Source organism: Pristiophorus japonicus, chromosome 19 (assembly GCF_044704955.1).
Source record: "Pristiophorus japonicus isolate sPriJap1 chromosome 19, sPriJap1.hap1, whole genome shotgun sequence".
Classification (NCBI taxonomy): Eukaryota; Metazoa; Chordata; class Chondrichthyes; family Pristiophoridae; genus Pristiophorus; species Pristiophorus japonicus.
In genome coordinates this window covers 63,300,837-63,325,282 of record NC_091995.1, presented here as the reverse complement: position 1 = coordinate 63,325,282, position 24,446 = coordinate 63,300,837, and the positions used below count along the sequence as shown (strand labels likewise).

At 47.6% G+C, this 24,446-nt stretch overlaps 1 pseudogene; it reads right to left on the bottom strand.

The window, feature by feature from the left end:
* LOC139229902 (zinc finger protein 420-like) overlaps positions 1-23,431 on the bottom strand; it is a 93,615-nt pseudogene extending 70,184 nt beyond the window's left edge.
* Between the last annotated feature and the right edge of the window lie 1,015 nt (positions 23,432-24,446).

Below are 24,446 nucleotides of genomic sequence, written 5' to 3'. Positions count from 1 at the left end.
CGTCCCGGCGGCCTCCATGTGGCCGGTGCCGTTTTCGGACCACCCCCTGGTGTGGGCGGAGCTCGCTTCACTCCGCGCGAGGATGGGGTCCACGTACTGGCACGTTAACAACCGGCTGCTGGAGGACGAGCGGTTCCAGGACTCGTTCCGTTGATTCTGGGCCGACTGGAGAAGGAAGCAGTGGGGCTTCCCCTCCTTGAGGCTATGGTGGGACGTGGGCAAAGCTCACGTCCACGTCTTCTGTCAAGAGTACGCGAGGGGGTCGACCAAGAGGCGGGAGGCCAGGGTCGAGCACCTAGAAAAAGAGGTGCTCGACCTGGAATCCCATCTCGGTCAAGTCGTCGAGGACCCGGCCCTGCGGACGGTGTAGGAAGCTGAGAAGGCCGCGCTGAAGGACCTGCAGCTCGTCGGGTCCCGAGGCGCGTTCTTGAGGTCACGGATCCGGTTCCTGCGGGATCTGTACCGCGGCTCTCCCTTCTTCTACTCGCTGGAAAAAAGGCAGAGTGTCCCTAAGCAACTCTTGACGCTGCTGGCTGACGACGGCTCTCTCGGCTCGGATCCGGAGGGCGTCAACAACAGGGCCCGTGAATATTACGGGGCTCTGTTCTCTCCGGATCCGTCCAGCAAGGAAGCGCGTAGAATTTTGTGGGAGGACCTGCCGAAAGTCAGCCCGGAGGGCGGTGAAAATTTGGAAGCTCCACTAAGCCTGGCGGAGCTGACCGGTGCCCTCGACCGGCTCTCGAGGGGAAAAACCCCTGGGCTGGACGGGCTGACCGTGGAGTTCCACAGGGCGTTCTGGGACGTCCTGGGGAGCGACTACATGCGGGTCCTGGGGGAAAGTCTGGCGACCGGGGAGATGCCCCTCTCTTGGCGCAGGGCAGTCATCGTCCTGATGCCTAAGAAGGGCGATCTCTGCCTCCTTAAGAACTGGCGCCCGGTCTCCCTCCTCAGCACGGACTACAAAATCTTCACCAGGGCGATGTCTGCTTGCGTCGGCGCCGTGCTGGACCACATGATCCACGTAGACCCGTCCTACATGGTCCCATGCCGGACAATGCACGACAACATCCATCTGGTCCGGGACCACATCCATCATTCCCAGGAGGCTGGTCTGTCGGTCGCCTTCCTATCTCTCGACCAAGAGAAGGCGTTCGACAGGGTGGATCACGACTATCTGCTCGGAACTCTGCGCGCTTTCGGGTTCGGGACGCATTTCGTCGCCCGGATCCGACTTTTGTACGCCGCCGCAGAATGTCTGATTAAGGTTAACGGGTCCTTGACAGCGCCCCTTCGCTTCAGGAGAGGGGTGCGCCAGGGATGCCCCATGTCCGGCCAGTTATATGCCAGCTGCATGGAGCCTTTCCTGCGCCTCCTGCGGACGAGGTTGATGGGACTGGCTCTGCAAGGGCCGGGCGTGGAAATCGTCATCTCGGCTTACGCCGATGACATGCTCCTCGCGGTAGAGGATCCCGCTGACCTGCAGAAGATGCGTGAGTGCCAGGACATTTACTCGGCTGCGTCCTCCACCAGGATCAACTGGGAGAAATGTTCCAGACTCCTGGTGGTTCAGTGGCGGGTGGACTCCCTGCCGGACGAGCTCAGGTCTTTTGCCTGGAGCACGACCCATCTCCTCTATCTGGGAGTCTACCTTAGCCCCGACGAGGAAGCCTGGCCGGCGAACTGGCAGGAGCTGGAGGCCAAGGTCGCCGCTTGCCTAGGTCGCTGGACTGGATGGCTCTGAGTGCTGTCCTACAGGGATCGAGCGCTAGTCATAAACCAGCTGGTGGCCGCAATGTTGTGGTTCCGGCTGGTCACTTTGACCCCTCCCCCTGCGTTTGTCGCCAAGATACAGAAGAAGCTGGTGGACTTCTTCTGGAACAACAGGAAGCACTGGGTCTCTGCCGCAGTCTTGAGTCTCCCGCTTGAGGAGGGCGGTCAGTCGTTGGTGTGCGTCAGCGCCCAGCTCGCGACTTTCCGTCTTCAGACCCTGCAGAGATACCTTTACGTCGAGCCCCCTCCTCGGTGGTGTGCTCTGGCGACGTATTTCTTCCGCCAGCAGCGCGACCTCAATTACGACATGCAGCTCCTGTTTGTGAACTTGGGTGTGTCAGGACCGCCCTCCAGGAGCTGCCTGTCTTTTACAAGGAACCCATCAGGGTCTGGAACAAAGTCTCCACCAAGCGCAGCTCTCCGCCGGCTAGAGTGGTGGCTGTCCTGCAGGAGCCGCTGCTCGGGAATCCGTACCTCCACGACCGAGGTTTTATGTGGTGGTCGGAAGAGAGGGCTGTGGCTGGTGAGGTGACCAGGGTCAGGGACCTGCTCGATGGCGGAGGAGCGGGCTGGATGGCGCCGGGCACGCTGGCGCGGTGCTAAAATTCAGCCAACGTCCGCCGCGTGGCTGAAGCCATCGAGTCGCTATAAACAGCTTTGGGCCCTGACTCTGTTCGGTGCATCGAGGAGGCTCAAGCACGTGGGGAGATCCCGTCCGAACTGAGCACTGTCCGGACGGAATTCCTCATCGGCGCCAAACCCCGGAGCCTCCCTCAGGGGCCGGCGCCGCACAACTTGAGCCGCCTCAGTGAAATCCCCTCCGTGCCTTTCAGTTCCGCGCGGAGGAGTTTCCTGTACAGGCTGCTCCTGCACACTCTCAACTTTGCCATCCTCGCCGGCCGTCCGGACACTCCATGCCGTACCATCTTGCCGTCCGGAGGAGGCAGGGGTCCCCGATGGAGGGCACTCTTTGCGGGAGTCCTCCCACTATTCATCGGGCACTTGGACTGGAGGGTGGTGCACGGAGCAACAAATTTTTAAGCCGGTTCACGGACTCCCAGGCCGCCTGCAATTTCTGCGGTTTGGAGGAGTCCGTGTTCCATGTTTTTATTGAGTGCACGAGGTTGCAGCCCCTGTTTTATTATTTAAAGGGGCTGCTCCTGCATTTCTGGCTGCACTTCAGTCCCACTCTCCTGATCTTTGGGCACCCTGTGCGGAGGGGAGCGGGTAGGTCCGAGGGCCTCCTCGTAGGACTGCTCCTGGGCATGGCCAAGAGTGCCGTCAGCTGATCCAGGCAGCGGGCGGTCGAAGGGGTCGTTCAACCTGACTGCCTGCCTCTCTTCCGCTCTTACATCTGGTCCAGGGTGTCCTTGGAGATGGAGCACGTGGTGTCCACCGGTACGCTCGCGGCCTTCCGGCAGAGGTGGGCACCGGAGGGACTGGAGTGCATCATCATGCCCGGCAACCAAATTTTAATTTGATTTTAAGTTTTAAAGTTTAATTTGTTTTAAATTGCCGGTGCTTTTAGTGTCCCCCTCCCCTTTTATAGGGGGCACTGGAAAAAAAAAGTGATATTCGTGCCCCAAAAAAAAACAACAAAAAAAAAGAAAAACACAAAAAAAAAAGGAAAAAAAGGGCCTTGTAAATGTCTGGTGTGTCATCCTGGTCGGGGGGCACGGATTAATGTTTCTGTTGTTCAGGTAAACTCCAAAAGAGTTTCATGCACAAGGACCCCCAGGTCCCTCTGCACCACAGCATGTTGTAATTTCTCCCCATTCAAATAATATTCCCTTTTACTGTTTTTTTTCCCAAGGTGGATGACCTCACATTTCTGACATTGTATTCCATCTGCCAAACCTTAGCCCATTCGCTTAACCTATCCAAATCTCCTTGCAGCCTCTCTGAGTCCTCTACACAACCCGCTTTCCCACTCATCTTAGTGTCATCTGCAAATTTTGTTGCACTACACTCTGTCCCCTCTTCTAGGTCATCTATGTATATTGTAAACAGTTGTGGTCCCAGTACTGATCCCTGTGGCACACCACTAACCACTGATTTCCAACCGGAAAAGGAGCCATTTATCTCGACTCTCTGCTTTCTGTTCGCCAGCCAATTCTCTATCCATGCTAATACATTTCCTCTAACTCCGCGTACCTTTATCTTCTGCAGTAACCTTTTGTGTGGCACCTTATCGAATGTCTTTTGGAAATCCAAATACACCACATCCATTGGTAAACCTCTATCCACCATGCTCGTTATATCCTCAAAGAATTCCAGTAAGTTATATGTCTGTGTCCGGGCTGTATGTGTGATATATGTCTGTGTATGGGCTGTGTGTATGATATATGTCTGTGTACGGGCTGTGTGTGTGATATATGGTGATGCTTTAATCTTCCACCTATGGAGAAGGTGTTATACTCTGGGGTCTTCTATAAGGAATCCATTCCATATGTCACAACTCTTCCAAGCATTTCGTCATCAAGGCTGAGGGGAGATCGCTGAAGAACTTCGGTGACGGTCCAAAATGGCCTTGTAGATTTGAGATGGGTTGGTGGTAGGTTCGTCAAGTCAGCCTAGATCGGCGTGTCTTTGCTGGTGTAGTGCTGATGTACGGAATGTTTGAGCATCTGCTCCCCATGTGGATCCGGCGAGTTTCTGGAACAGGTTGACCCTACTCTTTAGTTACTTCCCAAGGTTCTGGAGATGTTGTCTATGTGACAGGGTGCGATCAAGCGTGACTCCTAAATAGGAGGGGTTTTTGGCATGGTTTACCTCTGCGCCGCCAATGGAGCCTTTCAAAGCCTGGTTTGTGTTGTGGTGGAATGTCGAGGTGACGGCCTTTTGCAGGGTTTGGCCAGAGTCACCATCAATGGAGGTAGGTCTCAATCCTCTGTAAATCACTGCTCAGGGTCCATTCGATGATGGACAGATTTGTGTTTTGCACGGCCAAGGCAATGTCATCAGCGTATATGAATTTGCGGGACTCTGTTTCGGCAGATCACTTGTGTAAACGTTGAATAACATGGGTGCCAGGACAGAACTCTGTGGGAGTCCGTTGTCCAATGTCCTCCTTCTCTTCTGGGTGCCAGAGTACACATGGGAGCGTCGGTTGCTAAGCATGGAGTGAGGAGATGGATCGTTGTTGCGCAGGGTAAAATGATGCAGAGCTTCAAACGCAGTCCATGCTTCCCTACTGTGTCATACGCCGCTGACAGGTCCACGAGTGCTGTGGCAGTCTTGAGCTTTTGCTGGAAGCTTGCTTCGATGTGCGTTACTAAAGCTACCACGTGGTCGCAGCAGATAAGGCCACTCCGGAAGTCCACTTGCTCCTCAGGAATAGTTCGCTCGATTATGGGGACTAGTCTGTGGAGTAGTAGCCTCTCCAGTATTTTATAACAAGTACATAGTAAGGAGATCGGGCGATAGCTGGAGGTTTCACAAGCATTCTTCCCCTGCTTCAGGAGGACAATTATTTTAGTCTCCCACCCAAGAGGTGGAATTTTATCAGTTGCTAGTACCTCAGAGAAGAAGGAGGTCAACCATCACTTCAATTTGGATCCCAGTGTATTAAAGCATTCAGGGTAAACACCATCTGGACCAGCAGCTTTTCCAGATTTGGTTGTGGACAGGGCTGCGTTTAGTGCATCCCGGGCGAATGGATCAGACACAGTTGACCATCTCGGTGCTGCCGTCAAGTCTGTCGAAAGCTGCCGCTTCATCTGTCGATGAAAGTCTTTGTCTACCGGAGCCTTTGATGTTTGTATCGAGTGGGATGCGATGGTGCCTGCTCTGATGGTCGTCCTGTGTGTATAGGTGGGATTTGTCCCACCAAGTTTATGGAGCAGGGTCCGTGCTTTCCTGATGGAGTGAATGAAGTTAATCTTCTCCGCAAGGCTCCTCCACCTTTCACATCTCGCCCAGTTCATGGACTGCAGCATTGTGCTGGCTATAGCTGGGTTCTTGTTCAGCGAATATTCCTGGTAGTGAGCTTTACTTTCTCCCATCCAACAAGGAATATATGTCTGGGTTCCTGTTCAGTGAATACTCCTGAGAGTGAGCCTCACTTTGGGTTCCATCCAACAAGGAATATATGTCTGGGTTCTTGTTCAGTGAATACTCCGAATACTGAGCATTGCTTTCTTCCGTCCAGCGAGGAATATATATCTGGGTTCTTGTTCAGTGAATTATCCTGGTAGTGAGCCTCACTTTCTCCATCCAACAAAGAATATATGTCTGGGTTCTTGTTCAGCGAATACTCCTAGTAGTGAGCATCATTTTCCTCTGTCTATCAAGGAATATATGTCTTCCTAAACCCACGAGGTATACTGCATTTTGCAACAGCTTTAATAATTCCTATTAATCGGTTGAAGGCATTGGTGGTTGGCAGAATTCACCTGATGTTGGTGTCAACTGACAGTTGGAAGGTTTCCAGTCTGCTTTTTTGAAGTTCCATCGTGGTTCTGGTGTTGATGTAATGACAGGAATTGCGATCCCGATATTGATGATCGAGGGCCTGTGTTGACTGTTGGGGAAGTTACCGAGAACGGTTCTGGAGGCCGTGATTAGGTTTCCTTTGTTGTCTTTAGAGAGCAAATATCGATCTGGGTTATAATCTGCAGACGTTCGATGTCCTTTGCGATGACATTAGTTGTGATCTCTGAGCTAAGATCATGTAACAGGGTGGGACGCGAGAACCCCTGTAAAAGGAAGGGGTGTCAGATTATAACCTTGACAAATGGAACTTACCTCCATCTTTGGCGTGAAAATGGAGGAATGTGTTCTATGTGAAGCCCACAATGACTTCTCCATTATAATTGGCGTTTGCATAGCCCCAAGTTGTGTGGTGGCTATTTAAATCTCTGAGATGGATGGAGGAATGTTGATTAGGAGGGAGCGGTGGGTCAGGCCACTGTAAAAATGGTGGCTTATAGACATCAGAGATTGTTAGCTCTCCTATGCCCATTGCTGTAGTGAAAACTCTGGCAATACTGGTATGCGCCAGTTCAGTGCAGCCTTCAATGCCTCATTTAACATAGGATACCAGGCCATACGTGGGATGGTTAATTGAATGTGATTAGGTCACAACCTGTGATCCATCCTCTTGTGTCAAACTGGTGGGTGTGTTAAATGTGTGTTTCTTCAAGCACAGAACATCGACGCTGTGTTCCTTGAACAACCTTTGGAGATATTCACATTTTGAACGGGAGATGCCTTCAATATTGAGTTGGCATGTTCAGATGGCGGGGCCTACATGCAGTTTTCTTTGGAGAGGACCGTTCGATTTGCTTGGTTTGCTACAAACATCGAGAGGTTGATTTAACGACAAGTTCGGTGTCCTTTGAGATGACATTAGTTGTGATCTCCGAGCTACGATCACGTAGCAGGGTGGTCCACGAGATCCCGTGTAAAAGGAAGGGGTGTCAGAGGCACATTGTAGGGGTTATCAGGACTATCACTGGCTGGGGTCATACGAACAATAGTTAGAGGGGAATCATGGTCAATAATAGTTAAAGCTGCGTCTACACTGTCCCATCAAACACTCCCAGGGCAGGTGCAGCACGGTGTTAGGGACAGAGTAAAGCTCTCTCTACACTATCCCATCAAACACTCCTAGGGCAGGTACTGCATGGGTTAGATATAGAGTAAAGATCACTCTACACTGTTCCATCAAGCACTCCCAAGGCAGGTACAACATAGAAACATAGAAACATAGAAATTAGGTGCAGCAGCAGGCCATTCGGCCCTTCGAACCTGCACCGCCATTCAATAAGATCATGGCTGATCATTCAACCTCAGTACCGCTTTCCTGCTTTCTCTCCATACCCCTTGATCCCTTTGGCCGTAAGAGCCAGATCGAACTCCCTTTTGAATATATCTAACGAACTGGCCTCAACAACTTTCTGCGGCAGAGAATTCCACGGGTTAACCACTCTCTGAGTGAAGAAGTTTCTCCTCATCTCAGTCCTAAATGGCTTATCCCTTATTCTTAGACTGTGACCCCTGATTCTGGAACTCCCCAGCAACGGGAACATTCTTCCCACCTTTAACCTGTCCAATCCCATCAGAAATGTATATGTTTCTATGAGATCCCCTCTCATTCTTCCAAACTCCAGTAGATACAAGCCAAGTTGGTCCAGTCTCTCCTCATATGTCAGTCCTACCATCCCGGGAATCAATCTGGTGAACCTTTGCTGTACTCCCTCAACAACAAGAATGTCCTTCCTCAGATTAGCATAACAAAACTGAACACAATATTCCAGGTGTGACCTCACCAAGGTTCTGTACAACTGCAGTAAGACCTCCCTGCTCCTGTACTCAAATCCTCTAGCTATGAAGGCCAACATGCCATTTGCCTTCTTCACCACCTGCTGTATCTGCATGCTAAACTTCAATGACTGATGTACAATGACACCCAGGTCTCGTTGCACCACCCCTTTTCCTAATCTGTCACCTTTCAAATAATATTCTGTCTTCCTGTTTTTGCCACCAGAGTCGATAACCTCACATTTATCGACATTCTAATGCATCTGCCATGCATTTTCCCACTCACCTAACCTGTCCAAGTCACCCTGCAGCCTCTTAGCATCCTCCTCACAGCTCACACCGCCACCAGCTAGTGTCATCTGCAAACTTGGGAGATATTACATTCAATTCCTTCATCTAAATCATTGATGTATATTGTAAATAGCTGGGGTCCCAGCACTGAACCCTGCGGCACCCCACTGGCCTGCCATTCTGAAAGGGACCCGTTTATTCCGACTCTCTGCTTCCTTTCTGCCAACCAGTTCTCTATCCATGTCAGTACATTACCCCCAATACCATGTGCTTTCATTTTGCACACCAATCTCCTGTGTGGGACCTTGTCAAATGTATTTTAAAAGTGCAAATACACCACATCCACTGGTTCTCCCTTGTCCACTCTACTAGCTACATCCTCAAAAAATTCTTGGAGATTTGTCAAGTATGATTTCCCTTTCATAAGTCCATGCTGACTTGGACCGATCATCTCACTGTTTTCCAAATGCGCTGCTATTTCATCTTTAATAATTGATTCCAACATTTTCCCCACCACCGATGTCAGGCTAACCAGTCTATAATTCCCTGTTTTCTCTCTCCCTCCTTTTTAAAAAAGTGGCATTAGATAGAGTAAAGCTCCCTCTACACGGTCCCATCAAACACTCCCAGGACAGGTATAGCGTGGGATATAGCAAAAGTTTCTATAGGTATATAAAAAGGAAAAGAGTGGCTAAAGTAAATGTTGGTCCCTTAGAGGTCGAGACTGTGGAACTAGTAATGGGGAACATGGAGATGGCAGAAACTCTGAACAAATATTTTGTATCAGTCTTTATGGTAGGGGACACTAACAATATCCCAACAGTGGATAGACAAGGGGCTATAGAGGGGGAGGAACTTAACACAATCACAATCACTAAGGAGGTAGTACTCAATAAGATAATGGGTCTAACGGCAGATAAATCCCCTGGACCTGATGTATTATATCCTAGGGTCTTAAGAGAAGTAGCAGCAGAGATTGTGGATGCATTGGTTGTAATTTAGCAAAATTCCCTGAATTCTGGAGAGCTCCCAGCAGATTGGAAAACTGCAAATGTAATGCCCCTATTTAAAAAAGGAGGCAGACAAAAAGCAGGAAACTATAGACCAGTTAGCCTAACATCTGTGTTTGGGGAAATGTTGGAGTCAATTATTAAAGAATCAGTAGCAGGACATTTGGAAAAGCATAATTCGGTCAGGCAGAGTCAGCATGGATTTATGAAGGGGAAGTCATGTTCAACAAATTTGCTGGAATTCTTTGAGGATGTAACGAAGAGTGTGGATAAAGGGGAACCAGTGGATGTGGTGTATTTGGACTTCCAGAATGCATTTGACAAGTTGCCACATAAAAGGTTACTGCACAAGATAAAAGTTCCTGGGGTTGGGGATGATATATTAGCATGGAGAGAGGATTGGTTAACGAACGGAAAACAGAGAGTCGGGATCAATGGTTCATTCTCGGTTTGGCAATCAGTAACTGGTGGGGTGCCGCAGGGTTCAGTGCTGGGACCCCAACTATTTACAATCTATATTAACGACTTGGAAGAAGGGACCGAGTATAACGCAACAAGTTTGCTGACGATACAAAGATGGGAGGAAAAGCAATGTGTGAGGACACAAAAAATCTGCAAAAGGACACGACACACACAGCATGGTATGAATACAGGGCAGTAATGGTCCATATCAGTACAACTCCTCAGACACTACACACACAGCATATGTATACAGGGCAGTAATGGTCCATATCAGCATCAATGACATAAGTAGAAAAAGGGATGAGGTTCTCGAGGCAGATTTTAGGGAGCTAGGAAAGAGATTAAAAAGCAAGACCTTAAAGGTAGTAATCTCCTTGTATAGTGTTGATGTCCCTGTGGGGTGCAGTGTCTGACCCTGAGCTGCCCCAGGGAGGGGGCAGTGTGTGGTGATCCTGTGTGGTGCAGTATGTTCAGTGTCTGACCTGGATCTGCCCTCATTCCTCCTGCTCCAGGTGGCAATAACGCTCCAATCAATCCGAATGAATTGGAGGGACATTGTCATCTACTGGACACTGGTGGTATTTCAAGGTACATCATGTCCGGCTCCATTCCAGAGAAATCCAAAACCAACCTGCAGATTCAATTCATTTTATTATCAATTGGTTAACAAACGTTAGCTCCATTTGTTGCAGCTTTCAATATTTCAATAAAACCCTTTTGATATTTTGTATCGGTCTTCAAGTTATAAGATACTAAATACATTCCAATAATAGATAATCAAGGGGATTTAGGGAAGGGGGAACTTAAAACTATCACTGACACTTAAAGAAAAATACTCGGTAAAATAATGGGACTAAAGCTGGACAAGTCCCCTGGACCAAAACTGGACAAGTCCCCTGGACATGATGGCCTGCATCCTAGGGTCTTAAAAGAAGTGGCTGCAGAGATAGAGGATGCATTGGTTGAAATCTCCCAAAACTACCTGGATTGTGGAGAGGTTGTAGCGGTTTGGAATACCACAAATGTAATATCGCTATTTAAAAAGGGAGAGACTGAAAACAGGAAACTATAGACTAGTTAGCCCAACATCTTTTGGTGGGAAAAAGCTGGAGTCCTTTAGTAAGGAAACAGCAGCAGGACATTTGGAAAAGCATAATACAGTCAGGCAGAGTCAGCATGGTTTTATGAAAGGCAAATCATGTTTGACAAATTTGCTGGAGTTCTTTGAAGAAGTAATGAGCAGGGTGGATAAGGGGGAACCAGTGGATGTGGTGTATTTGGATTTCCAGAAGGCTTTCAATAAGGTGCTACATAAAAGGTTACTGCACAAGATAAAAGTTCACAAGATTAGGGGTAATATATTAGCATGGATAGAGGGTAGGCTAACGAACAGAAAACAGAGTCGGGATAAATGGGTCATTTTCCGGTAGGCAAACAGTGACTAGTGCGATGCCTCAACTATTTACAATCTATTTTAATGACTTGGATAAAGGGACAGAATGTAATGTAGCCAAGTTTGATGATGATACAAAAATGGATGGGAAAGCAAATTGGAGGAGGATACAAAGAATCTGCAAATAGATGTCGACAAACTAAGTGAGTGGGCTAATATTTGGCAGATTGAGTATAATGTAGGAAAGTGTGAGGTTATCCACTTAGGCAGGAAAAATAAAAATACAATTTATTATTTAAATGCAGAGATATTACAAAATGCTGCAGTACAGAGGGACCAGGGTGTCTTTGTGTGTGCAACACAAAACGTTAGTGTGCAGGTACAGCAAGTAATTATGAAGCCAATAGAAATGTTGGACTTTATTGCAAGGGGGATGGAGTATAAAAGCAGGGAAGTCCTGCTACAAATCTATAGGGTATTGTTGAGACCGCACCTAGAGTACTGCGTACAGTTGTGGTCTCCTTATTTAAGGAGGGATATACTTGCATTGGAGACAGTTCAGAGAAGCTTCACTAGTTTGATTCCTGAGAATAGAAAATAGGAAAATAGGAAATATGTGCAGGAGCATGCCATTCGGCCCTTTAAGCCTGCACCGCCATTCAATATGATCATGGTTGATCATTCAACCTCAGTACCCACACCTGCCTTCTCTCCATACCCACTGATCCCTTTAGCCGTAAAGGCCACATCTACCTCCCTTTTGAATATGTCCAACTGATTGGACTCAACAACATTCTGTGGCAGAGAATTCCACAGGTTCACAACTCTCTGGGTGAAAAGGTTTCTCCTCATCTCGGTCCTATATAGCTTACCTCTTATCTTTAGACTGTGACCCCTGGTTCTGGACTTCCCCAACATCGGGAACATTCTTCCTGCATCTAAACTGTCCAGTCCCATCAGAATTTTATAAGTTTCTATGAGATCCCCTCTCATTCTTCTAAATAAAGCATAGCTGATCCAGTCTTTCCTCATATGTCAGTCCTGCCATCCCGGGAATCAGTCTGGTGAACCTTCGCTGCACTCCCTCAATAGCAAACACGTCCTTCCTCAGATTAGGAGACCAAAACTGAACACAATACTCAAGGTGTGGTCTCTGCAATACAACTGCAGTAAGACCTACCTGCTCCTATACTCAAATCCCCTCGCTATGAAGGCCAGCATGGCATTTGCTTTCTTTACTGCCTGCTGTACCTGCATGCCTACCTTCAATAACTGATGTACCATGACACCCATGTCTCATTGCAACTCCCCTTTTACTAATCTGTCACCATTCAGATAATAATCTGCCTTCCTGTTTTTGCCATCAAAGTGGATAATCTCACATTTATCCACATTATACTGCATTTGCCATGCATTTGCCCATTCACCTAACTTATCCAAGTCCCCCTGCAGCCTCTTAGCATCCTCCTTCGCAGCTCGCACTGCCACCCAGCTTAGTGTCATCTGCAAACTTGGAGATATTACATTCCATTCCTTCGTCTAAATCATTAATGTATATTGTAAATAGCTGGTGTCCCAGCACTGAACCCTGCGGCACCCCACTAGTCACTACTGGCCATTCTGAAAAGGACCCATTTATTCCCACTCTTTGCTTCCTATCTGCCAACCAGTTCTCTATCCACATGAAAACATTACCCCCAATAACATGTGCCTTAATTTTGCACAATAATCTCTTTTGTGGGACCTTGTCAAAAGCCTTTTGAAATTCCAAATACACCACATCCACTGGTTCTCCCTTATCCACTCTACAATTACATCCTCAAAAAACCATAGTAGAAGATTTGTCAAGCATGTTTTCCCTTTCATAAATCCATGCTGACTTGGACCGATCCTGTCACTGCTTTCCAAATGCACTGCTATTACATCTTTAATTATTGATTCCAGCATTTTCCCCACCACAGATGTCAGGCAAACCAGTCTATAATTCCGTTTTGTCTCTTCCTCCTCTTTTAAAAATTGGGGTTACATTAGCTACCCTCCAATGCATAGTAACTGAATCAGAGTCCATGGAATGTTGGAAAATGATCATCAATGCATCTACTATTTCTGGGGCCACTTTCTTAAGTGTTCTGGCATGCAAACTATCAGGTCCTGGGGATTTATCGGCCTTCAGTCCCGTCAATTTCCCTAACACCATTCCTGACTAATAAGGATTTCTCTCAGTTCCCCCTTCTCGCTAGACCCTCGGTCCCCTAGTATTTTCGGGAGGTTATTCGTATCTTTCTTAGTGAAGACATAACCAAAGTATTTGTTCAAATAGTCTGACATTTCCTTGTTCTCCATTATGAATACACCTGATTCTGATTGCAAGGGACCTACATTAGTCTTCACTAATCTTTGTCTCTTCACCTATCTATAGAAGCTTTTGCAATCAGTTTTTATTGGAGTTTAGAAGAATGAGAGGTGATCTTATTGAAACATATGATACTGAGGGGACTCGACAAGGTAGATGCAGAGAGGATGTTTCCACTCATGGGGGAATCTAGAACTAGGGGGCATAGTTTAACAATATGGGATTTAGAAATGAGATGAGGAGCAATTTCTACTCTGAGTGTCATAAATCTGTGGAATTCTCTACCCAGAGAGCTGTGGAGGCTAGGTCATTGAATATAGTTAAGGTGGAGATAGACAGATTTTTGAACGATAATGGAGTGAAGGGTTATGGTGAGCGGCAGGGAAGTGGAGCTGTGCCCAAGATCAGATCAGCCATGAACTTATTAAATGGCAGAGCAGGTTTCAGTGGCCAATGGCCTACTCCTGCTCCTATTTCTTATGATATTTTAAAGGGTGAATTATAGATGCAAACACAATCAGCATTATTTTTTTATCTGACCCTTTTCCCGTTGATTAATTGGTCAACTATCCAGATTATTAAACTCCAGCCCAGTTATAGGGGAATCAATATCAGCAGAAAGAAAGCCCAACTGTCAGAATGGACCCTATTCAGTCTGGGACAGCAGCAGAATCCAAACCCTGCACTCACTTGTGAACTCGCTGGTGTCTCAGCAGGTGGGATGACAGAGTGAATCCCTTCCCACACTCGGAGCAGGTGAACAGCCTCTCCCCGGTGTGAACTCGCTGCTGTGTCAGCAGGTTGGATGCTGTAGTGAATCCCTTCCCACACTCGGACCAGGTGAATGGCCTCTCCCCAGTGTGAACTCGCTGGTGTCTCAGCAGGGTGGATGAGATAGTGAATCCCTTCCCACACTCGGAGCAGGTGAATGGCCTCTTCCCAGTGTGAACTCGCTGGTGTGTCAGCAGATTGGATGATCGAGTGAATCCCTTCCCACATTCAGAGCAGGTGAATGGCCTCTCCCCAGTGTGAACTCGCTGCTGTGTCAGCAGGTTGGATGCTGTAGTGCATCCCTTCCCACACTCGGAGCAGGTGAATGGCCTCTTCCCAGTGTGAACTCACTGGTGTCTCAGCAGGGTGGATGAGATAGTGAATCCCTTCCCACACTCGGAGCAGGTGAACGGCCTCTCCCCAATGTGAACTCGCTGGTGACTCAGCAGGTGCGATGACTGAGTGAATCCCTTCCCACATTCAGAGCAGGTGAACAGCCTCTCTCCAGTGTGACTGCACCGATGAACTTCCAGATCAGATAGGGAATTGAATCCCTTCCCACAGTCTCCACATTCCCACAGTTTACCATGCTGTGGGTGTCCTTGTGTATCTCCAGGTTGCTCGATCAGTTGAAGCCTGGTCCACACACAGAACATGTGAACGGTTTCTACCCGATGTGAATGGTGCAATGTTTTGTCAGGCTGTGTAACTGGTTAAAGCTCTATCCACAGTCAGTGCACTGGAACATTCTTACTCGAGTGTGTGTGTGTCTCGGTGCTTTTCCAGTCACACTGATGTTTGAAATCTGTTCCCACAGACAGAACAGACAAACATTTCTCCTTCCACATTCAAAAGGCCGATGATATCCAGTTCCTGATGAATCAAGTAATTCTGTCAGATCTTGACATGATGTTTGGTTTGAGTTTCCTCTCTGCAAATCCTCCCCTTCTGATACCCTGGAAAAGGAGTTTACAAACATCATTACTGCAAGTACAGGACAGAAATTCAGAACAGACAATTCCAGATTTTTTTCCTCTCTTATTCCTCCAAAGCTGTACATCCCTGCCCCATACACTTCCACCTGCCTGTCCTGAAATTCAAACACATCGCATGTCTGAAGGCAGCTTGTCCTACGCTCCCAATTATCATCACTAACTCTGGCTAGGTTCAGTTCTACAGTCACTGGTTCCACTTCCTCTCCTCGCCGGAAGATGCTGATTCTGGCTGGGTTCAGTTCCACACTAATTGGTTCCCTCTCCAACCTTCCTTTGAAGGTGCTGATTCTGGTAGGGATCAGTTCTACACTCACTGGTTCCCCTCCCCTAAAGGTGCTGACTCTGGCTGGGTTCAGCTTTACACTCACTGGTTCTCCTAACTTCCCTCCCTTGAAGATGCTGACTCTGGCTGGGTTTAGTTCTGCATTCACTTTTTCCCCTGAAGGTGCTGACTCTGGCTGGGTTCAGTTCTACACTCACTGGTTCCCTCCCTCTTCACCCCTGAAGGTGCTGACTCTGGCTAGGTTCAGTTCTACATTCACTGGTTCCCCTCCCTCTCCTCCCCTGAAAATGCTGACTGGCTGGGTTCAGTTCTATACTCACTTATTCCCCTCCCTCTCCTCCCCTGAAGATGCTGACTCTGGCTGGGTTCAGTTCTACACTCACTGGACCCCTCCCCTGAAGATGCTGACTGTGGCTGGATTCAGTTCTACACTCGCTGGTTCCCCTGAAGGGCTGACTCTGGCTGGGTTGAGCTCTACACTCAATGGGTCCCCTCCCTCTCCTCCCCTGAAGGTGCTGACTCTGGCAGGCTTCAGTTCTGCACACACTGGTCTGGTGAAAAGTGTTTGATATTGTTTCTGTCACTCATTGGTGAAATGGGACAGTTTTAAATTGCTTCGTTAAGTCGACAAACATTTTGTGTGTCAGTTTCTGGTACTGTGTGTCAGTGTAGGATTGAAAGGTGTGTATAGGACAGACACTGTCACTCACTCTCTGGTACTGTGTGTCAGTGTGTGATTGACAGGTGTGTATGGGACAGACACTGCCACTCACTCTCTGGTACTGTGTGTCAGTGTGTGATTGACAGGTGTGTATAGGACAGACACTACCACTCACTCTCTGGTACTGTGTGTCAGTGTAGGATTGACAGGTGTGTATAGGAAATACCTGTCAATCACTCTCTGGTCATACATATCAGTTTGGTAATTGTTGACTATAGGATAGATCGAGTAACTGTCACTCTCTTTTACTGTGTGGCAGTGTTTGATTGTCAGTTGAATACAGGATATAGCTACTTTCCGCTGTGCACCGGGCATGATTTTTGCAATGCGACAGCTGCAGGAAAAATGCAGCGAACGGCGCCAGCCGTTATACATGGCCTTCTTCGACTTTACAAAGGCTTTTGACACCGTCAACCGTGAGGGTCTATGGAGCGTCCTCCTCCGTTTCGGATGCCCCCAAAAGTAGATCACTATCCTCCACCTGCTCCACGGCGACATGCAAGCCGTGATCCTTATCAACGGATCCATCACAGACCCAATTCATGGCCGGACCGGGTCAAGCAGGGCTGCACCATTGCCCCAATTCTCTTCTCAATCTTCCTCGCTGCCATGCTCCACCTCACAGTTGATAAGCTCCCTGCTGGAATGGAACTAAACTACAGAACCAGTGGGAAGCTGTTCAACCTTCGCCATCTCCAGGCCAGGTGCAAGACCACTCCAACCTCTGTCGTCGAGCTACAGTACGCGGACGGCTCCTGTGTCTGTGCACACACAGCGGCTGAACTCCAGGACATAGTCGACGTATATACCGAGGCATATGAAAGCGTGGGGCTTACGCTAAACATTAGTAAGACAAAGGTCCTCCACCAGCCTGTCCTCGTCGCACAGCACTGCCCCCCCAAACATCAAGATCCACGGCGTGGCCCTGGACAAGGTGGACCACTTCCCCGATCTCGGGAGCATCCTATCAACAACAGCAGGCATTGACGATGAGATCCAACACTGCCTCCATTGCACCAGAGCAGCCTCCGGCCACTTGAGGAAAAGAGTGTTTGAAGACCAGTCCCTCAAAACTGTCACCAAGTACATGGTCTACAGGGCCGTAGTAATACCCGCCCTCCTGTATAGCTCAGAGACGTGGACCATGTAGCAGACAGCTCAAGTCGCTGGAGAAATACCACCAGCGATGTCTCTGCAAGATCCTGCATATCCCCTGGGAGGACAGACGCACAAACATTAGCGTCCTAGTCCAGGCCAACTTCCCCAGCACTGAAGCACTGACCACACTTGATCAGCTCCACTGGGCAGACCACATAGTTCGCATGCCAGACACGAGACTTCCAAAGCAAGCGCTCTACTAGGAACTGGTCTACGGCATTCGGGAGGGTGCTGAGCTCCTCGAGTATCGTCACCGAGAGCATGCAGAAATGAAGCGCAGGCAGCGGAATGAGCTTGCAGCAAACCAGGCTTCCTGCCCCCTTTCCCTCAACGACTATCTGTCCCTCTTGTGACAGCGACTGTGGTTCTCATATTGGACTGTACAGCTACCTAAGAACTCATGCTAAGAGTGAAGCAAGTCTTCCTCAATTCCGAGTGAATGCCAATGATGATGATGATGATAGATACTTTAACTCCCAATCTCTAATACAGTGTGAACAATTTAACTGATAGCCTATCTGTTACTCTCTGATAAAGTGTGTCAGTGTGGGATTGAGAGAGAATGTAGGAAAGACGCTGCCACTGTCACTTTCTGGTACTGTGTTTCATTGGAGGATTGACTGCTGAATATGGGATGGACACTGTACCTCTCATTCTCTGATATTGCTATCAGTATGGGATATATTTGTTAACATAGGATAAATATTGCATCTCTCAATCTCTGGTACAGTAAGGCAGAGTTGGATTGCCAGGTGAGTGTTGGATAGATACTGCCTCTCTCATTCTCTGACACGATGTGACAGGTGAGTGTTGGATAGATACTGCCTCTCTCATTCTCTGACACTATGTGACAGGTGATTGTTGGATAGATACTGCCTCTCTCATTCTCTGATACTATGTGACAGGTGAGTGTTGAATAGATATTGTCCCTGTCATTCTCTGACACTATGTGACAGGTGAGTGTTGGATAGATACTGCCTCTCTCATTCTCTGACACTATGTGACAGGTGAGTTTTCGATAGATACTGCCTCTCTCATTCACTGACACTATGTGACAGATTTTGATTGACAGGTGAGTATCAGATGGACACTGCCACTTTCAATCTCCGGTGCAGTGTCTGTGTAGGACTGACTGGTGATTATAGGATAGATACTAACACTTTCACTCTCTGAACCATTGACAGGTAAATATAGAATTAATATTGTGGGTGTCTGGAATGGGAGTGTGGATTTGACTCTGTATCTGTCCATCTCTGGTATGTGGATGAGGATTTTACTCTGTATGTCAGTTTCTGATATGACAGTGTGGGTTTTATCCTGTACCAGTCAATTTCTGGTAATTGCCTGTGGGTTTCATTCTGTATCTTTCCATTCCTGGTGTGTGTGTGTGTTTTGTGCTGCATCTGTCCATCTCTGTTATGTGAATGTGAACTCTACTCCATACCCGTCATTCTCCAGTATGTTAGTATTGTTTTGCTCTGTACCACCAATTCCTGATCGAGTATTCATTTTACTTTCTAACTGTCAATTTGTGTTATGGAGGCGAGTATTTATGCTGAATCTGTTGGTCTCTGGTAAATGAGTCTGAGCTTCACTCTGTATCTATCTGTCTCTGATATGTGAATGTGGGAATTCTCTGTATCTCTCCATTTCTGTTTTATTCTGTACCTGTCAAGTTCTGTTGTGTGATTGTGGGCCTTACACTATAACTGCCAGTTTCTGCTTACTTGAGAGTGGGCTTTCCTTTGTACCTGTCAGTTTCTGGTATGGAAGAAAGGACTTTACCCTGTACCTGTCAATTACTGGTAAGTGAGTACTGGCATTTCACTGTATCTGTCCATTTATGTTATGGGAATATGGATTTAAAATGTCAGCCTCTAATGTGTGAGTGTGGGTTTTATACTGTATCTCTCAGTCTCTGATAGGCGAGTGTGTGTATTATTCTGTACCAGATAGGTTTTGGTATGTGTGTGGGGTTTAAGCAGTGCCTCTACATTTCTGGTATGTTAGTCTGACTTTAATTTGTATTTATTCGTCCAGGTGGTTTTATGTTTTACTCTGTACCTGTCAGTTTCCGGTATGTGAGTGTGGGTGTTTTATGTTCCTGTCAGCGTGATCTGTTTCAATGATTTAACAGCATCTGATTCGACTGCTCCATGTGGCTTTAAGATTCACAATGTAACTCTGCCACTTCAGATCACTGTGGGACTGACAACATCTGCTGCCTGTGACAATAGGATTGAGTCCTGTTCGGCGTTTCTGTGCTCTGTGAGTGATAATCTACTTACTGTGTGTGAGAAGGAGTTGCCTGCACAGTTCCTTGTGTTTTGGGTGGAGGAAAGATCACATTTGTTCTGGCTGGTTAAGAATGTTGCTCTGAAAATAATAATATGAGAACAATATTAGTTATAAGATATGGATGCGGGGGAGAATATGATGTATCTGAGGGAGTGGCAATGTATCTCTCGATCACCAGCAACACGGTTCTGGAGAACTCGGCTCACCGAAACTATATAATCCATCTTTAAAATATCTTCTCCCACACTCCTCTCCTGGTGCCTGCAATAGATGCATTTTGTGGAACTCCCCACATCCTCACTGTCAGGCTGTGTTTCCACTGCTCACTGTCCAAGAACAACAGACACGGTGAGATTGGAACTGAATCAGGAACATTCACTACTGATTTTGGGAAAGAAAGCAGCAATGATTTGAAAGAGCGAGGTGATTTACTTTCTCTGTTACCTTACCCTGTCCACACACAGCGCTCTCCCTTCCCCCACTCACACCATGTTTCGGAACTAGTTCCTGCTCCACTCTGCCTCTTACACACAGCCCCCGACAGAACTAAACCAGGAACGTTCACTTCTGGTTTGGAGAGAGAAAGCAGCAGATTGTAAATAGCAGATTCTGCCCATTCTGTCTCCCTTACCCTGGACACATACTGTCCACACACAGCCCGAGAATGGCCTCTCACTTCCCCCACTCACACCACACACTGAGACTGGTTCTTGGTCCACTCTGCCTCTTACACACAGCCCCTCACTCCCCCTGAACTCCCCCCGGACTCAATGCCGATCTCTGAGCCTATCTACGGACACGCTCCCAAAGTGCTGCGCTGCTGTAAGGAGGCTGCTGCTCACTGCCTTACCCCGGGACCGCACTGTCTCCATTCCCGGCTATTTTAAACCATCTTCTTCCGCTCACTGAGTGAATGGCGATCACAGGCAGGGCTGGGGGAGGGGAGGGCGCATGCGCTCTTCTGCTCACTGGGAATCAACACATGGAGTGGGGCTTATCCACGCACATGCGAGGCTCTCTGCACTAATTCAGCCTGTAAAAATCAAAGTGCACTTTTCCCAATTTACTTTTATCAGAATCTGAGCAAAGGAACTGGGCCTGGGGGGAAAGGACAGAGAATGATTAAAGCTGGGAGCCTTGTCCCTTGGAGATGCTCAATTTGGGATCATTCCGTGCAGGGTGTTTCTCTCCATGAGCCCGTCTTCACAAAGCAATGCTGCAGAAATATCGGAGGGACGAGGGAGTGGGAATGTTTGCTGGGACCGTGCAGGAGTTAATATCAGACAGAAACAGTCTAAGATCAGTTTACTTAGAGTAAAACACTCGGTCACTGAGAGTAATACTGAAGTGGATAATCAAGGGGCTATAGGGAGGGAGGAACTTAATACAATCACTATGACTAATGAAGCAGTACTCGGAAAAATAATGGGACTAAAGGCCGACAATTCACCTGGAACTAAGAGAAGTGACTGCAAAAATAGTGGATGCATTTGTTTTAATCTACCAAATTTCTATGGATTCTGAGGCAGTCCCAGCAGATTGGAAAACCACAAATGTAACACCTCCATTTAAAAAAGGAGGCACACAAAAAGCAGGAAACTATAGGCCAGTTAGCCTAACATCTGTCATTGGGAAAATGCTGGAGTCCATTATTAAGGAAGCAGTAGCTGGACATTTGGAAAAGCATGATTCAATCCAGCAGAGTCAGCATGGCTTTTTGAAAGGGAAATCACGTTTGATAAATTTGTTGGAGTTCTTTGAGGATGTAACGAGCAGGGTGGATAAGGTGGAACCAGTGGATGTGGTGTATTTAGATTTCCAAAAGGCATTCAATAAGGTGCTACATAAGAGGTTACTGCACAAGATAAAGGTTCACGGGGTTGGAGGTAATATATTAGCAGGGATAGAGGATTGATTAACTAACAGAAAACAGAGAGTCGGGATAAATGTGTCATTTTCTGGTTGATGCCGCAGGGATCAGTGCAGGGTATTCAACTATTTACAGTCTATATCAATCACTTGGATGAAAGGACCGAGTTTAATGTAGCCAAGTTTGCTGATGATACAAAGATGGGTGGGAAAGCAAATTGTGAGGACACAAAAAATCTGCAAAGGGATATAGACAGGCTAAATAAGTGGGCAAAATGTGGCAGATGTAGTATCATGTGGGAAAATGTGAGGTTCTCCACTTTGGCAGAAATAATAGAAAAGCAAATTATAATTTAAATGGAGAAAAATTGCAAAGTGCTGTCGTACAGAGAGACCGGTGGGTCCTTGTGCACAAAACACAAAAGTTAGAATGCAGGTGCAGCAAGTAATCAGGAAGGTCACTGTACTGCAGCACTTTGCAATTTTTCTCCATTCAAATTATAATATGCTTTTCTATTATTTCTGCCAAAGTGGATAACCTCACATTTTCCCATTTTGTACATCTGCCACATTTTGCCCACTCATTTAGCCTGTCTATATGGCTTTGCAGATTTTTTGTGACCTCACAATTTGCTTTCCCACCCATTGTTGTATCAAATGGAATTTTGGCCTTTATTGCAAGGGGAATGGTGTATAAAAGCAGAGAAGTCCTGCTACATTTGTACAGGGTATTGGTGAAGCCACACCTGGAATATTGCATGCAGGTGTGGTCTCCGTATTTAAGGAAGGATATACTTGCATTGGAGGCTGTTCAGAGGTTCATTCCAGTGATGAGGGTGTTGTCTTATGAGGACAGGTTGAGCCTATACACATTGGAGTTCAGAAGAATGAGAGGTGATCTTATCGAAACAGATAAGATAATGAGGGGGATCGACAAGGTGGCTGCAGAGAGGATATTTCCACTCATAGAGGAAACTAAAACTAGGGGCCATAGTCTCAGGATAAGGGGCCACCCATTTAAACTGAGATGAGGAGAAATTTCTTCGCTCAGAGGGCTGTAAATCTATGGAATTCCATGCCTCAGAGAGCTCTGGAGGCTGGGTCATTGAATATTTTTAAGGCAGAGGTAGACAGATTTTTGAGCGATAAGGGAATAAAGGCAAGCATGCAGGGAAGAGGAGCTGAGTCCATGATCAGATCAGCCATGATGTTATTGAATGGTGGAGCAGCTCCAGGGGCCAAATGGCCTTCTCTTTCTTCTGTTCTTATGAGATAATAACCCTGGGACTGTTCGCGGGGATTCAACCCTGGGACTGTGCATGGGGATTCTAACCCTGGGAGTGAACAGCTCTGGGGCTTTTCTGTTACAATTGTCTGGGACGGAAACCGTAAGCTTAGCACTGAGCAGCGTCTTTAGGAGAAATGGTGAGAAATCCGAGGTGTTGAGAGTGAGAATAAAATAACTATGTTAATGCTTTACTCACGAGGATCGGTTGGAAACAGATATTGACGGATCTCACGTTGCTCCTGCACCAAGATGGCCAGGCATGCGCTTTGCTGCTCACTGAATCAAGATGGCGCAGCACTGACTTGCCTTCCTGTACAAATATGGCCGCCGTTACCCTGGGCCTGTGAACGGGGAAAGCCTCGAGGCTGCAGTCGCCGATATTAAGGTTATTTTTCCGGGCTTCTGGCGGGCACTAATTGTTTATGAAGCCTCCCCCGCTATCTATTGATCCATTACTCCGCTCCGCCCCGCTGAAATGGGCTCTTTTGCACAGCAAATTTTCACCTTGTACGCTCCGCCAATACACGCACCGCGCATGCTTGAAATGCAGCCTGGTTATGCGCCTGCGCACTGGGCCCTTGTAGTCTGGGTTCGGCATATTCTCTGTCGTGGCGAATGCTGGGTACGTACACCGCCATCAAAAGACCACGTTAGTGACTAGATGAGGATTTACTGTGATTGAAAGGCTGCATTGGAGGGAGTAGCGTGCGACGGCCCGGCCCGGCCCGGAAATCGGCGCGGTCCCGGCCTGCAAGACCATCAGCAGGCCGGGGCCATCAGAAGGAGCAGCGTGTGGCGGCATACCACTGCAGGAGGGCGACGGCTTCGAAGTCAGGTCGCTGATTGCAGTGCGGGCAGGCACAGCAAGAGGGGAAACGGATCAAGAGTTTGCAGAAGGAAGTGACCGGTCCCAGGAGGCGCGAGTCTGGGGCCCAGAAGAGGCGAGGGCCTCGGGGCCGTACGAGCGAGCCCAAATTGCTTTCTGTGTGCGCGCTCGGTCGTGCAGCAGAGCTGGTCTCTAGTCGTCTTGGGTAATCCTTGCCACTGGACCAAGACCAAGCTCTGTCAAGCCCATGTGGTGGCTGGTGTGCAACGGCCACCACATGTTAAAAATTCCAAACACAGCCATCTTCCACCCTGAAAGATGCAGTTCAGGATCTGGAATAATAGGTCCTTCATTGAAACACCTGTGAACTCATTCCTTTTTGGTGTGGGAGCAAGTCATCCTCGCTTTGAGGGACTGCATTTGATGATGACTGATTGCATTTGGCACTGAACCATGTTTATTCTGGCAGTTAGACTTTGTTTCTGATGCTTGTCATAACCCCGATACCTGAGCTGGAGATTAATGTTCTGTATAAATATTGAATAAATCAGCTTGTTTCAAACACCGTGTGTCGAATATTTGATTTCTCCATAATAAGAGGAGATTAATGAATGTTCCCTTCCATTTTTGGCTTTTTCTTACTCAAGATTATTTCACTTCTCACGCAGTTCATCTTTTACCACATCAAATCCCA